This window comes from Canis aureus, chromosome 1 (genome assembly GCF_053574225.1).
Source record: "Canis aureus isolate CA01 chromosome 1, VMU_Caureus_v.1.0, whole genome shotgun sequence".
NCBI classification, from domain to species: domain Eukaryota; kingdom Metazoa; phylum Chordata; class Mammalia; order Carnivora; family Canidae; genus Canis; species Canis aureus.
In genome coordinates this window covers 123,150,225-123,166,426 of record NC_135611.1, presented here as the reverse complement: position 1 = coordinate 123,166,426, position 16,202 = coordinate 123,150,225, and the positions used below count along the sequence as shown (strand labels likewise).

General features: G+C 44.2%; 1 protein-coding gene across 4 annotated transcripts in view; it reads left to right on the top strand.

Annotated features, from left to right (window-relative positions):
- The window catches only part of LOC144288978 (uncharacterized), a 40,666-nt gene extending 33,009 nt beyond the window's left edge, over nucleotides 1-7,657 (top strand). For 3 of the 4 annotated variants that reach the window (XR_013357041.1, XR_013357040.1, XM_077857111.1), the window contains one exon: nucleotides 368-1,066. The gene's annotated coding sequence lies outside the window, so the exon portion shown is untranslated. Of the gene's footprint in view, nucleotides 1-367; nucleotides 1,067-3,244 lie in introns of those variants that run through there. The other variant, XM_077857120.1, reaches the window with a different exon arrangement.
- The last annotated feature ends 8,545 nt before the right edge of the window (nucleotides 7,658-16,202 follow it).

The following is a 16,202-nucleotide window of genomic DNA, read 5'->3' as shown; positions in this document are numbered from 1 at the left end:
AATTAATTGGGGCTTGAAAATACAATTTTCCATAGGTGATTATTATAAGCCATTGGGCTGCCTCGCAGAGAGGGGACTGCTTCCAATTGCAGGCTAGGAAAATTCAGTGAATTTTTTTGCATTGTCTCTAAGACATCATTTGCCAATTATCTTTGAAATGCTTCACTGGCAGCTCTCCAAAAACAAGCCCTCTCCTTGCTAACGGGAGACATGGGGGAGTTCTAGCCACATCATTTAGAAAGCTTTATATGCACAATCTCCCCTAACACAAGCACTCCCTGAAGGATTGGAGGGCAGCTTCTTGGACTAATAATGATTCCCTGATATCACAGGTGAATAATTATCTGTTCTTCTTCCTTGAGGAAAGAAGAATGGAAGATAGTAAAAGATCAGAAGTACCTGGAAGAAGAAGAAAGAAAGGAAATAGGGAAACAAGACTATTCCTGTTCCATTCAAAGAGCATTAGGATAGAATCTCTCTCTCCCTCTCCCTCATATAACATTTCCAATTTCTCATCCACATGACATTTCAATAAATTGACTGGGCTCACAGAGTTTGAAGAAACGTATGCATGGAAGTCTTGCCAACATTGGAAGTCAAAGATTTACATACATTAGGTGATTAGGGCTCTACACAGCAGAATATGAAATCAAGTACAAGATGAACAATCATGAGTAGGAAGTATTTCAGAAAAAGGAGAAAGGATTGGGGAGAAGGGTGATAATATCTGGAGACACCTAGTCATGGGAGCACCATGGAGCTTCCACACGCCACATGCAGGCTCTGACAGTTTACTCACTACCTCGCCTGTCCAGGCCCTTGTAGGATAACGCTAACCCCTAGCAAGCTCCTCTGAAAACTGGCTCCTGAAAGGTCTCGTTCCCCTTCCTTCTGGAGAACACTTCTAAGTTAATTTCTTCTTCCCCAAGACATATGGAGGAAGTTCACATGAACCCTCGAGTCTTTTCTTTCATGAGCTTTAACTCTCAAGGAAGATTTTTTTTAATAATAAATTTATTTTTTATTGGTGTTCAATTTGCCAGCATACAGATTAATATCACTCTATACCCAGTTTTTTTTAAAGATTTATTTATTTGTTTGTTTGTTTGTTTATTTATTTATTTATTTATGATAGACATAGAGAGAGAGAGAGAGAGAGGGAGGGAGAGGCAGAGACACAGGCAGAAGGAGAAGCAGGCTCCATGCAAGGATCCCAACGTGGGACTTGATCCTGGGTCTCCAGGATCGCGCCCTGGGCCAAAGGCAGGCGCTAAACCACTGAGCCACCCAGGGATTCCCCTATACCCAGTTTTTCAAAGATATTTTCAAATGAGAGAAAGCAAACATATTTTAGGGTTTAAGCTTGACAAAACCAAAGCTAACTCAAAAGAACTGAAAGCAGACTGAAGCCTGTAGTTGCACACACGTTTTTTTAAAATAATAAATCTATTTTTTATTGGTGTTCAATTTGCCAACATACAGAATAACACCCAGTGCTCATCCCGTCAAGTGCCCCCCTCAGTGCCCGTCACCCAGTCACTCCCACCCTCTGCCCTCCTCCCCTTCCACCACCCCTAGTTCGTGTTTATAGCAGCATTATTCACAAAAGCCAAAAGATAGAAACAGACCAAGTGTCCGCTGAATGGATGGATAAGCAAAATTGTGATATGAGCATGCAATGGAATAGTTTTCAGCCTTAAAAAGGAATGACATTTTGACACATGTCACAACCTGGATGACCTCTGAAGACATTATGCTCAGTGAAATGCTGTCACACTGAAGGACAGATACTGCCTGATCTCACTTCTATAACGTAAGTAGCGTAATCAAGTTCATAAAGACGGAAAGCAGGAGAGTGGTTACCAGGAGCCGGGGAGGGGAAATGAGGATTTGTTGTTTAAACAATATAGAGTTTCAGTTTGGGGTGAAGAGAAAGTTCTAGAGAAGGGCGGTGGCGATGGCTGCACAGTGTCAGCGTGCCTAATGCCATGGAACTGTACACTTAAAAGTGGAAAAATAATTAAAATGGCAAATTTTGTTATGAATTTTTTACCACGATAAAAAAAAAATGTCCAACATCTACTCCGTGGAATCCTATTGACCCTCTGGATCTAGTTCTCTGGTCTGACTGTAATCTGTTCAGACCACACCAGACAAAATGTGTATGAAGCTCCCCTTGGTGCTTTGCCTAAACAAACATCCAGGTGCTCGTCCCACAGCTTCTCATATTTTCTTCCACGTCCCCTGATATATCAAAAATCACAGTCTCCTAAACCACGTGCACTGTGGTTGCACTGTGGCCTAGGCCAGAGCTGGAAGCCCGCAGGGAGGAGGCCGGAGAGCTGAGAACCAGTGTTTGTCCAGAGATGGGTAGAGCTGTACTGAAATTCGAATATATTACACATAAATCCAGAGGAGGAAATGGTTTGCCCAAGGTCACAGGAGAAAATAGATTATTTTAATTAGCACTCAGGAGTGCATTGATCCTAATATCACTCTTAATGACATGCTGGCACCACCTTCCCCATCTGGCCCAGCCTGGACAGAGTGCAGGAGCATATGCTCTCCTGACTGTTTGTTGTCGGAGTCTATGCAGTTGGTTACAAGATTCCAAACGGAAACAAATGGTGAATTCTTTAATAACCTGATCACTTTTAAAAACTGGTCTGACAAGAACCTCCTGACCCACTAAGAAGCTCATACTCCAGACCAGTCACAGTAGCCAGGAGTATCTTTCAGAAGATCCCGGATGATCCAGTGTGGCGGGTGCCTGCCAATACGATGCAAATGCAATGCCGATCAATTGCCAAATGCAATTGGGAAATCCTGCATCTTCTGCAAGACTGACAAAGTCAATGAAAGTAACAAAGGAGACTGCTTTGAATTCCACTTAAATCAATGACGAATGAGGATAAGGCACAGTTAGGGCAGATACTGCGGAAGACAAGACCACAAAATGATGATTTGACCAAAGAGAAAGACGTCTTCAGAAGCTCTCAGGGAAATTGATAACTCTTAAAACTTTTTTGGCAGAGCTTGATCTCCTTAAGATGTTTTCTGTAGTTAGTTATTAGTTAGATATTCAGAAAAATGGATTTGTTCTTTTGTGCGTGACTGTAACCAACAAAGATTGTATAAGACAAATTTGCTTTCAATATTTATTTCGTAAGATAAAGTTTCAAACAAATATTTTGGTTGCATTTAGAGTGCAATGTTCATCCCACTTTAAATAAATTCCCTTTAGGATGTGTTCCAGCGGCCTAGCCTGATAACGTGAGCCTGCTGGGTATGTGCACATGGCAAAGCCCCTGCCTCCTCGAAACATACCGTCAAGACGCGGGCCGAGGTCGCCAGCTACGTGTTGGACAAAGCAGTACACGGAGATATTGTCCACACGACGTCCTTTCTCAGCCACCATTCCCAGGATAGTATTTTGAATTATATTTCCAGGAATGGAAATATTTTTCCTCCCACCCAGTGCCCCTTGTAACAATCATGCCTTATGTATAGGCATGAGCTTTGGTAAAGGGCTTTCCTACTATTATCCAGTTTTAACTTTATACTAATTACCTCGTAAGCGTTTAGAGCAGGAGTTATCAGGCCCAGTAAACAGGTTGAGGTCAAGAAAGGCCCTGCCCAGCAGACCCTGACTGCGTCCCCGAGGCCTCCTCCTACTATCAAGCACCTGCTCCCTGACCTGTTGTTTCCATACTTAAGCCTCCTCTGACCCTCTCCTGGACCCATCGTGTGATATTTGGCTTCCCAGTGCCATTAGGATGGGGACGAAGAGAACCTAACCAGGCAGCAATTCGCCTGCAGTGACCAAGAGGACATTAGGGTTGAGCACTGAATGAGAAGCTAGAAGCCTGGGGTTCAAATTCCAGTCTTACTTTGCACTAGTTGTGTGAGTTTAGAGGGCAGGCTACTTAAACACCTGAGCCACAGTTGTATTTAAATTGAAAAGTTTAAAAAATAAATAAATAAATTGAAAAGTTTTTTGAAATGTATTCTTAGTTCCAGAACAGGCCTAAAGATTCAAATCTCTTCCCTGCCTTGAATTCTGCAAGAGTGTTTGAGGAGCAAAAGAGCTCATGGGAATCTTTTAAACTCTGACCCTACAAAATATGTGATTATTAATTACTGTCACCCATGAATGCTCAATATCTCATTTATGACAAAATAATAAATTCTTCTTTAGGCAAAAGTTATGTAAGAGCTAATCATTTTATTTTATTTAAATTTTTTTTAAGATTGTATTTTTTATTCATTCATGAGAGGGAGGCAGAGACACAGGCAGTGGGAGCCCAACTCAGGACTCGATCCCAGGACTCGATACCCCGGGATAATGCCCTGAGCCAAAGGCAGACACTCAACCACGGAGCAACCCAGGTGCCCCAGAATTTGGGATATTTAGAATCCAGAATGACTCAAGTTGTCCATTGCAGTGGTAGCAGTGGCTCAGTTGTTGCTGGCCAATGGCAAAGACTACAACTTTCACCCTTTGGGCATCTCTAACTCCTCCAGTCCTACTTATTCCCAAACCTTCATCATACTTCCTATTAAGTTCCTTTTTGCTCAAATTAGTGACCCTCTGTTGTTTGCAAAGTAGGAACTCTAGCAGATCATGAGGATGAGCTGACAGTGGGCCCGAGAGTGCTCATCAAGTATCCTGAGCCCAGGATGTGTTCTAAGTGCTCCCTCATTGCCACTCTTGCCTTTGTATGGTCCAGTCACCCACAATCTACTATCCTTGCTATTTATGTTTGCAACCTAAAGCATATTGAAGACAAACGGTGTCATAGATTTTGCTCCCTTTCTGGGAAATAGGTCCGCTAGTTTCTAATCTTATTATGCCCATTATCTGTCTAGGAACATGATGTACATGGATGGATGTACCTGGTGTATATGGATGATTCAGAGCCAGCAAAACCCATCTTGACCTCCAAAATCTCACCTGAACCACAACTCCCCAACACAGGCATATAAACATCTCTTCTAGGCACAGAAACTCTATATCTGGGGCTGGAAGGAGCTCTTTTTTTTTTTTTTCCCAAATATTTATACTCATTCATTTTAAAGATTGATTGATTGATTTGAGAGAGTGCGTGAATGGGGGGGGCAGAGGGAGAGAGTCTTCAAGCAGACTCCCCACTGAGTGCAGAGCTCCACATGGGGCTCCACGTGTGGTTCCACAAGGGGCTTGATGGGGTGGGGAGGCCTGGAGGGGTTCGATCCCACAACCCATGAGATCACAATCTAATGTGGTTGGTTTCTTGCCGAAACCAAGAGTCAGACACTTAACCAACTGAGCCACCCAGGCATTCCTGGAGGGATCTCTTAAAAAGCTTTTATGTCTACTCAAATGCTCAAAGAATAAGCCAGGACCAAAGTACTAGCCTCAAAATATTCCTTCAAAGGACTTGAGTGATCAAAGAGGCAGAGCACTCCCAATACTCCACTTAACTCATTTCATTAATGTGACATAACCCAGCAAAGTGGCAGATTTGCTTTTAAAATTCTGACACTTTGAAGACAAGTGCTGATTACCAACAGTGCAGCCATGAAATGGCACTATGGGGAACAGTTTTTAACATATTTACCTAATTAGCCCATTATAAAGTGTAATGTGATTTCTTGCCTTATCCTGTCATTAGTTTTATGATAATCTTTAAGAAATGACAGCGTCAGAAGGGAAAGGGAAGAGGCATTTTGTGCCCAACTCCATATGCTTCCCAAAAGGCTCACACCGTCCTTGAATTTAACATGGTTCACATGGAGCACCCCAGAGCTCAGTACAAGGGCTTGACGGCTTTTCAGAATTGTGAGAGAGGCTCCCCAAAGCAATTTGCATGTTCACGAAGATGATGCATAGAACCCAACCGCTGCAGACTCCATTCCAAAATAGCTTTGGAGAAAAGAGCCTTGATGTAGCAGTCAGTAAGGAAAATTAGGTTTCAATCTCAGACGTGTCTTTGACTAGTGAAATGACCCATTTCACTTAACCACTTGAGCCTCAGATGAATCTTCAGTTGCACAATGGTAATAACGATACTCAACAAGCCTACTCATGGGTCTGTATCATTGTGACAAGACCGTGAGGTAATGGATGTGGAAGTACTTACAATAGTGATCACTGATACGTACTGAGTGTTGACTGCATGCAAGACGTCCTTGAGATGATTTCTCAATTGTGCAGTTAAAATGATCAAAAACTTTCATTTATTCTGGTTTGAATTTCAGAGACAACTTTCTGAAAGCAACATCCTCAAAGAATTCTTCCCTGATCCCCCCCTCAAAATAGGCATCTTTTGCTACTTTCTCATTGCATCCCTTCTTTTTCTTTTTTAGCTCTCAAAACATGTATAGTTATAATTTGTGGTAAGGATCTGATTTGTTTAATTCCTTTCTCCCCCATGAGACTATAAATTCCATGAGGGCAGAGACTATGTCTATTTTGCCTACCGAATTCCTTAACATAAACCCTACCACATAAACAGTGCTACATAAATACAGAAATGGCAACTACCTGCTTTCTGAAAGGGAGTATTTTCTGGAGCCCCATGCCACAGCCATTATATACATAATAGACGGATTCTCTATATTTAAAAAGAGAATTGAAAAACTAGAGAGTGGCTAAGCTAACACCTTTCATTCCAGGTACTCTGCAGCATGGACAGAGCTTCAAAGAGAACTCACCCTATTGACTGAAGACTATACTAGCGGGAGAATCAAATTAATGCTTTTAAGTTAATCATGTTATTTACTACTAATACATCTCACTACTATGCATTGCAATATGTGATATCAGTCATCTTTAAATTAACACAAGGTGTAGGGGCACCTGGGTGGCTCAGTCGGTTAAGCGTCTGCCTTCAGCTCAGGTCATGATCTCGGGATCCTGGGATCCAGCCCACATCAGGCTCTCCACTCAGTGAGGAATCTGCTTCTCCCTCCCCTTCTGTCCCTCTGCCCATGAATGCACACACTCTGTCTCTCAAATAAATATAAATAAATAAATAAATAAATACTTAAAAAAATAGAATTACCACAAGGTTTGAGTAGCCTAGTATTGTCCTTCTTTCATTCACTCAACATGGATTAATCAGTTGCCTGGTATGTGGTCGGTGCTGTGATGGTCCCTGGATAATATTTATAGAAAGAAGGATTAAACCTTATTCTTAGAGTCTTGGATAATAATCTGAGCACCAATATTGCCTACCTCATACCATCCAATCCCGACCCCAGTGTCCTGAGTGCTCCTGATAAGAGCACTAAGTTTAACATTGTTCTGTAGGAAACACACAGCCCTAATGAAAAAAAAGCTCTGCTCTGGCATGGAGCGGGCAGGTTTGGGTTTGGTCCTACCTCCAACACTGGTTCTCTGAGTTACCCCATCAAATGAATTCCCTCTGCTAGCCTTAAATTCCTCAACCAGCAGTGAAGAACTTGGACTAGAGTTTCTCTAAAGCTCTTTTAGCTCTAGCATCATGACCTTCTCTCTGTCCCCTACACTCAACATTGTGTTTGTTGCAAGTCATCTGTCATAAAGGAAAGCCTGATCCCCCATAAATGGATGAGATGCAAATCAGCACTCCTACTAGGCTGGTAACACTGCCGATCAGAGGGAAGGAGAAGAATTAAAATTATTATTAGTAGTAGCAGCAGCACTAGTAGTAGCTATATATAATGTTATTATACATAATTAACATGTATTATAATATTATTATGTATACTAATAGCATCATCATAGAAAGATAAAATATTACGCTAAACTGAAAAATACACATGGTATAATATTAAATAAATATCAGAGAGGGAGACAGATCATGAGAGACTCCTAACTCTGGGAAACGAACAAGGGGTGGTAGGAAGGGAGGTGGGCAGGGGGTGGGGGTGACTGGGTGATGGGCACTGAGGGGGGCACTTGACGGGATGAGCACTGGGTGTTATGCTATATGTTGGCAAATCTAACTCTAATAAAAGACATACCAAAAAAGTGCAGAATTTATAACTACATTAATTCCAATACCGTGAAAGAGTAAATATCACAAGTAGGTATATCGGCCGTACGTTGTTGGCTGTGCCATTGTTGCAAGCAACAGAAACCCATCGGGCTAATTTAAACGGAAAAACAATTATATAGGAGAGTGTTGGGAAATTCACTGAACTGTTCAGGGTTTGGAGAATTAAGATTGGAGGCAAATTAAACATTGCCCAAATCACACCGCAGAATGGCTTGCCCCACCCACTGACCCTGGACAGACACTGGACACCACCACCATCACTGCTACTGTTGCTTCCCTAAGAACCATTCTTGCTGAAACTGCCTAAGTGTCCACAGAGAGGGTGCCCCAGGTCCCCTCGTGGGTGTAGGAGCGTCTGCTGGCAGGCTGGCTGTGCCCCAGCTGCGAGGGAGGTGGGGAAGGCAGCAGCTGATGTGTTCATTCCCACGGGAGTGTGCAGGGCCTGTTCCATAAGGAGGGGGAAGGCCCAGGCAGCAGAAGGGAGCCCAGACATGGGCTGGGCCATGGGAACAACCAGCGCGGGTAGGACAGGCATAGAGAGAACGACCAGATGTCACGGGGACAAATAGCAGCATTTATTTGATCGATTAACGGGAACAGGGGAGAAAAGCTGGGAAGACGGTGAAGTAGGAGGAAGCTGAGTTCACTTCATCCTGCATTTTCATCTGGGTTTCAGCCACATCCAAGTCAATAAATCAGACAGCTGGCCAAAGACTAGCAGAACTAACTCTGCAACCAACTACAGAGGAGAAGAAGCCGCATCTGAGAGGTTAGGAAGGTCAGAGGCCGAGGGAGGCTGAGGGAGGCCGAGGGAGGCTGCGGGAGGAGCAAGGTGCGAGGCGCATGGAGAGCCCCAGCATCAGGCACCCCCAGCAGGAAGCTCCCGCGGGGGAGACTAATCTCCATCACATTCGGCTTTAAAAAAAATATCAGAAAGGGAGACAGAACATGAGCGATTCCTAACTCTGGGAAATGAACTAGGGGTGGTGGAAGGGGAGATGGGAGGGGAGTGGGGGTGACTGGGTGACAGGCACTGGGGGGAGCACTTGACGAGATGAGCACTGGGTGTTATTCTATATGTTGGCAAATTGAACACCAATAAAAAATAAATTTACATATTAAAAAACCCCAGAGGGGCTGGAGTCTGTGAGCTTCTATAACCAGTGGAACTTGGAAGCGGAGCTTTAACAGTCGCTGACTCAGCCCTGGGAAGCCAAAAGGCCTGTGAGGGCTGGGTTGCCTCCCTTAAAGAGAGAGCAGCCTGGAGGAAAGGAAGCATAAAACCGGCAGTTTATAGGATGCCGGCGGCCAACAGGAGACAGATCTGTTCCCACTGACTTCTGAGCCTGTTAGGGGACTTCTTGGAGAACCAGCATGTGCCATTTTCCTTCCCACTCCCAGGATAAACACAGGACACCTGCAGGAGGTGGGGCTGTACAGACACTTGCTACCTAACCTGCTAGCAGTGCACCTCACTCACAGCTTCTCCTGAGGACTCACTCACTCCAACCCTGCTGGCCTCGGACTTAAGCTCAGGTCAAATTTTATTCAAGTCCTGAGGGTACCCTGCCCAAGCACCTGTGCATAGCTGCCACCCCATCCTGCACACATCCACCCTGCTGCACTCAGGTGGGTGCCCCAGGCCGTGTTGCACTCTGTGTCTACCACTAGGTAAACAGCTACCACAGCTGGAGCCCAACGGCCACTCCACACCCATGCCATCAGCCACTGTCACACTCCGTGCCCAGCATTGTGCCCCTAGCCATCCAGGTGCACAGGCCCAGCTTCCACAGGGCTTCAGGGATCTAGCATAGGACTAGTGGCCCAGCACATATTCTGCTAACATAGCCGCTCTGCTGCCCAGTTCCCCAGTGGGGAAGCCCCACCCAAAGCTGGCCTGGCTGGATCCCACTAACACCATAGAGAGAAAGCACAGCCTACGACAGGCATACTGTTGACTTAATCGAAAGGAAAATTGACTCAGACAAAATAGCAGGATGTAAGCAACAACCTAGGAACCTAGGATATGTCCTGAAGGGCCAGATCCTGGTAAACAGAAGACACTGTGCTGCGAGGCACTCCAAGACCTCTTCTTCATAAAATCACTACATTGAAGAGCAGAAGACAGAGCTGACCTTTTGTTTTAAGTTTTTATCTAAATTCCAGTTAGTTAACATGTTAAACTATTATTAATTTCAGGTATACAATTTAGTGATTCAACATTTACATACAATACCCAATGTTCATCATCATAAAAAAGCAAGTACCTTAATTACCATCATCTATTTAACCCATACCTCACCTGCCTGCCCTCTGGTAACCATGTTTCTTCTCTATAGTTGAGAGTCTCTTTCTTTTTTTAAAAATTATTTTTATTTTTATATTTATTTATTTTTATTTATTTAATTTATTTATTCATGATAGACATAGAGAGAGAGAGAGAGAGAGAGAGGCAGAGACACAGGTAGAGTGGGAGAAGCAGGCTCCATGCAGGGAGCCCAACGCAGGACTCGATCCCGGGACTCCAGGACCGTGCCCTGGGCCAAAGGCAGGCGCCAAACTGCTGAGCCACCCAGGGATCCCCAAGAGTCTCTTTCTTATTGGCCTCTCTCTCTCTTTGGTTTCCCTGTGATCACTTGTTTTGTTTTTTAAATTCCAAATTTGTCCAAAGACAAATTCCAGTATGGTATTTGTCTTTTACTGCCTTATTTCACTTAGCACAATACTGTCTAGCTCCATCTACCTCATCACAAATTGTAAGATTTAATTCTTTCTTATGGCTGAGTAATATTCCACTATATCTATGTCTATATTATCCTTATATATATATTCTTGTTTACCCATTCATCAATTGATGCACACTGGGCCATCTCCATAATTTGGGTATTATAGATAATGCTGCTATAAGCATCGTGGTGCATCTATATCACTTTGAATTACTATTTTTGTGTCTTTAGGTAAATACCCAGTAGTGCAATTGCTGGATCCTAGGGTAGCTCCATCTTTAGCTTTTCGAGGAACCTTCATAATGTTTCCCAGAAAAAACAAACAAACAAAAAAACAAAAACAAAAAACAAAAAACAAAAACCCATAATGTTTCCCAGAGCGACTGTACCAGTTTGCAGTCTCACCAACAGTGCAGGAGTGTTCACCTTTCTCTACATGCTTACCAACATCACAGCTGACTCTCCTTTTTTTTTTTTTCCACAACTGACTTTCTTAACACAGAGAAACAGACACAGAGAAGGAGACAAATGAGGAAGCAGAGAAATTTATCCCAAATAAAAGAACAGCACAAGACGACAGCCAGAGGTCTAAGTGAAAGAGATAGAAACAACATGCCTGATAGAGAATTTAAAGCAATGATCATAAATATACTCACTGGACACGAGGAAAGATTGGAAGACATGACTGGGACCCTTAACACAGAGATAAGGAATAACATGATACATATACATAAAACCCGAAAGACTCCACCAAAAAAACTGCTAGAACAGATCAATGAATTCATTAAAGTCACAAGATATAAAAATCAATGTACATAAATCTGTTGCATATCAATACACCAATAATGAATCAACAGAAAGAAAAGTTAAGAAAACAATCCCATTTAAAATACACCCCAAATAATAAGATACCTAGGAATAAACCTAACCAAAGAGGTGGAAGGCACGTACTCTGTAAACTATAAAACACTGATGAAAGAAATTGTAGATGACATAAAGAAATGGAAAGACATTCTATTCTCATGGACTAGAAGAACAAATATTGTTAAAATGTCTATACTACCCAAAGCAATCTATACATTTAATGCAATCCCTATCAAAATACATACAGAATTTTTCATAGAGCTATAGAACAAACAACCTTAGAATGTGTATGGAATCACAAAAGACTCTGAATAGCAAAAGTGATCTTGAAAAAGAAAAGCAGGGCACCTGGGTGGCTCAGTGGTTGAGCATCTGCCTTTGGTTCAGGTCGAAATCCCAGGGAGCCTGCTTCTCCCTCTGCCTGTGTCTCTGCCTCTATGTGTCTCTCATGAATAAATAAATAAAAACTGAAAAGAAAAGAAAAGAAAAGAAAAGAAAAAAGAAAAGGAAAGGAAAGGAAAGGAAAGGAAAGGAAAGGAAAGGAAAGGAAAGAAAAGCTGGAGTCATCACAATTCTGGACTTAAAGTCATATTCCAAAGCTCTAGTAATCAAAACAGTATGATATTGGCATGAAAACAGAGACCTAGATCAATATGACAGAATAGAAAATAAACTCCTAATTATATGGTCTTTGATAAAGCAGGAAGGAACATCTAATAGAAAAAAAAAGACAGTCTCCTCAACAAATGGTGTTGGGAAAACCAGACAGCAACATGAAGAAGAATGAAACTTTATCACTTTCTTACACCATATACACAAATCAGTTCAAAATAGATGAAAGATCTAAATGTGAGACTAAAAACCATCAAAATCCTAGAAGAGAATACAAGTAGTAACTTCTTTGACATCAGTCATGGCAACTTCTTTCAAGATATGTCTCCTGAGGCAAGGAAAACAAAAGCAACACTAACCTATTAGGGCTGCATCAAAATAAAAAGCTTCTGTACAGAGAAGGGAACAATCAACAAAACTAAAAGGCAACCTACGGAATGGGAGAAGATATTTGTAAATGACACATCAGATAAGGGGTTAGTATCCAAAATATATAAAGAACTGATACAGGGCAGCCCAGGGTGGCTCAGTGGTTTAGCATCGCCTTCGGCCCAGGGCGTGACTCTGGGGTCCCAGGATCGAGTCCACGTCGGGTTCCCTGCAGGGAGCCTGCTTCTCCCTCTGCCTGTGTCTCTCATGAATAAATAAATCAAATTTTTTTAAAAAAAAGAACCAATACAACTCAACACCCAAAAAACAAATAATCCAATGAAAAATGGGCAAAAGACATGAACAGACATTTCTCCAAAGAAGATAACAGACACATGCGAAGATGTCATCCTCACCCACCATCAGGGAAGTGCAAATCACAACCACAATGAGATGTCACCTGACATCTGTCAGAATGGCTAAAATCAACAACACAAGAAACAAGAGGTGTTGGTGAGGATGGGGAGAAAGGGGAGCCCTCGGCCCTGTTGGTCGGGATGCAAACTGGTACACGTGGAAGACAGTGTGGAGGTTTCCCAAAAAATTAAAAATAGAGTGACCCTACGATCCAGCGATTGCATTACTAGGTATTTACCCAAAGAATACAAACTAATCCAAAGGGATACACGCACTCCTGTGTCCATGGCAGCATTACCATGGCCACGTTACAGAAGCAGCCCTAGTCCTTCAGCTGACAAATGGATAGAGAAGATGTGGTACATGTATATCACGACGAAAAGCTATTCGGGCATGAAAAAGAAAGAACTCTTGCCGTTTGCAACATGGATGGAGCTAGAGAGTATAATGCCGAGTGAAGGAAGTCAGAGAAGGACAAATATCCTATGATTTCACTCATATGTGGAGTTTAAGAAACACAATAAACAAGCCAAAGGAAAAATCAATAAAGAGACAAAGCATGAAGCAGATTCTTAATTATAGAGAACAAAGTGGTGGTTATCAGAGGGGCCAAGGGTTGGGTTAAATAGGTGGTGGCGATTAAGGACCATCCTTGTCGTGAGGAGCACAGGGTGATGCAGGGAACTGTTGATTACTATACTATACACCTGAAACCAATAGTAAAGCAATATTAAAATATTAGGATGTTACCTAAGTGGAATTAAAATAAAAAGTTAAATTAAAAATTTAAAATTGGGGGCAGCCTGGGTGGCTCAGTAGTTTAGCGCCACCTTCAGCCCAGAGTGTGATCCTGGAGTCCCAGGATCGAGTCCCATGTCGGGCTCCCTGCATGGAGCCTGCTTCTCCCTCTGCCTGTGTCTCTGCCTGTCTCTCTCTCTCTGTCTCTCATGAATAAATAAATAAAATCTTTAAAAAATAAATAAAAATAAATTAAAATGGGAATGAGAAATGTTTGCTTTATAGTCCTCTTGTTGTTCTTTTAATATTGTTTTTTTGCAAAACTGCTTTTTAAAAAAATGCCTTAAAATTAAAGAAAAAGAATATAAAAGTAACCAAAAAGCCAAGCTGTGTTCCATGTCCCCAAGGCCCAGTGCCTGGCAGGTGGCTGGTGCCCTCGAGAGCGCAGGCTGACGGCCCAGCGCAGGTGTCCCACTCAGAGGGCTGGAGAGGCTCAGGAGTCTGACTACCTCTTGTAAAGCCTGGCCTGAGAGTGGTAGAAACTGCAACAAAGAATCAGAAAGGATGGGGAATTGGGAAAACATGGCAAATATTTTTTCCGTGTCCTCCAATATCCAGAAGTCCACCGAAATGGATCACCTGGCCCACCTCATCAGGAAACCCGCAGGTCTGTGGCTCCGGAGAGAGCGGCAGCTCCCTGGGTGCTTCCAGGGGCCTTTCCCCGGGGCGAGGGGCGGGCAGCCACCTCCCGGTCCCGAGTGCTGGCTGCCTGGCCCGCAGCCAGAATTGCGGAGACATGGGAGACAAAATCCATGAACCCCCTGACTTTGCATCGCCAGACGGAGCTTCTGAAGTCCCGCTGCCTCGGTGGCCTCCGGAGACAGCACTGCTTCCTCCAGCAGCTTCCGTCTGTGCACAGTCTTCAGGGCCGCGTGCAGGAAGCATACCCGAGCCTTAGCCCTAAATTCAGAGCACGTATTGGAGGAAATGCTTGTTCTCTGAGATCAGGCATGTCATAAGCATCTACTAAGCACCAGGCCCTCTATGGGTACATGGACCCTGGTCGTGAACAAGAAAGTGCAGGAGGCACTGGTTTGGCCTAACTGACTTGGGCGTCAGCGCATGGACTATGCCGATAGACGTGCTGAAGGGATCCGTGGAGGTGGATGCAACACGGCCTGCCGGCGGCCGAGAAGGGAGAGGCCAGACACAAGGAGAGAACAGGTTCCCTGACCACCTGAGGTCACTTTCTAAAGAAACTAAAGCCTCTTTCTGCATTTGAGGACATACACCCTCCATCCTTGTTCCACGGCCACCTGCACCACCCCAGGCTAGGGCAGCACCAGTTCCAGGTGAAGCAGCTGACAAGACGTCCCCGCTTGGGTTTCTGAGCCCAGAAGAGCAGAGGTGACATCCTGCAGGGCCCTGTGGGTTTCCCGGCCAGTCCGACACGCCCCCACCACCTCCGCACTGGCCAGTGCCGAGCGAAGCCCGTGCTGCCTCAACACACGATCATGCCCCTCGGTCCCTAGTGCATCCGGGAGCCAAGAGGGCCTCCGATGGACGACGTGAGGTCGGATCCCACAGCTACAGCCAGGCCAGGCTTGGGCAAGCAGCTCGCGGGGAGGGAATTACGTTTCTTGATACCAGCCAGGGTTTTTCCCTCTGAACCAGGATGGCTGAAGGTCTCCTCTTGCATTATGTGCTTTGTGTCTGGCGTCTGTAGACCTTCCCCACTGCGGTTCAGCCACCAGTGGAAGGGCTGCAACTTGGAAACATCATGAGCAAATCTTTACAGCCCGGACACAAAGGAAAGAGGGTCGGCAGGGGACCCGAGCCCCGGGTTGTGTTCCCGGCTCTCTCACCAACCGATTGCGTGGCCTATGCTGCCCTTTGGACCTTCGTTTCTTCATCTGTAAGTAAGGAAAAGGGTAGCCGGGAGCCTCTGCACAAATAACCGCCCGGACGGCCAGGCAAGTGATGTAATGGCCAAGCTGACCTTTGTAGCTCGTTAAATAGAGCAGGACCCCTGATTTACATCTGAATTCTACTTTCAGGACATTTCAGCAGATGAAATTCAGCTGGCAGCCAGCACTTGCCATCCCTGGACTAGGCGTCTTCCACTTCTGAAGATGCTTCCCATCGGCTCTCCTCTAAAAGCAGCATTTTCCATACTGATTTGAACTTTGCTGCCACGGACAGAGGTCTCCCACCCTGTTATGGAGAGTCCCGTGGTGGAAGGAAGGGGTATTTACATAGCAGGCTGAGCGTCCCAAAGTTTATAGGATTTGGTATTTGGGCAAATAGGCTCTGAATAGGCCCTGTCTCATATTACCCAAACAGAAGCTGGAAGCCAAATAGGGACTAATGCAACGAGGAAGCTGAAGGTAAAAACAAGGAGTGAACCGTATGGGATCCCCCCTTCCTCTCCATGTCCTTGCTCCGAAAGATC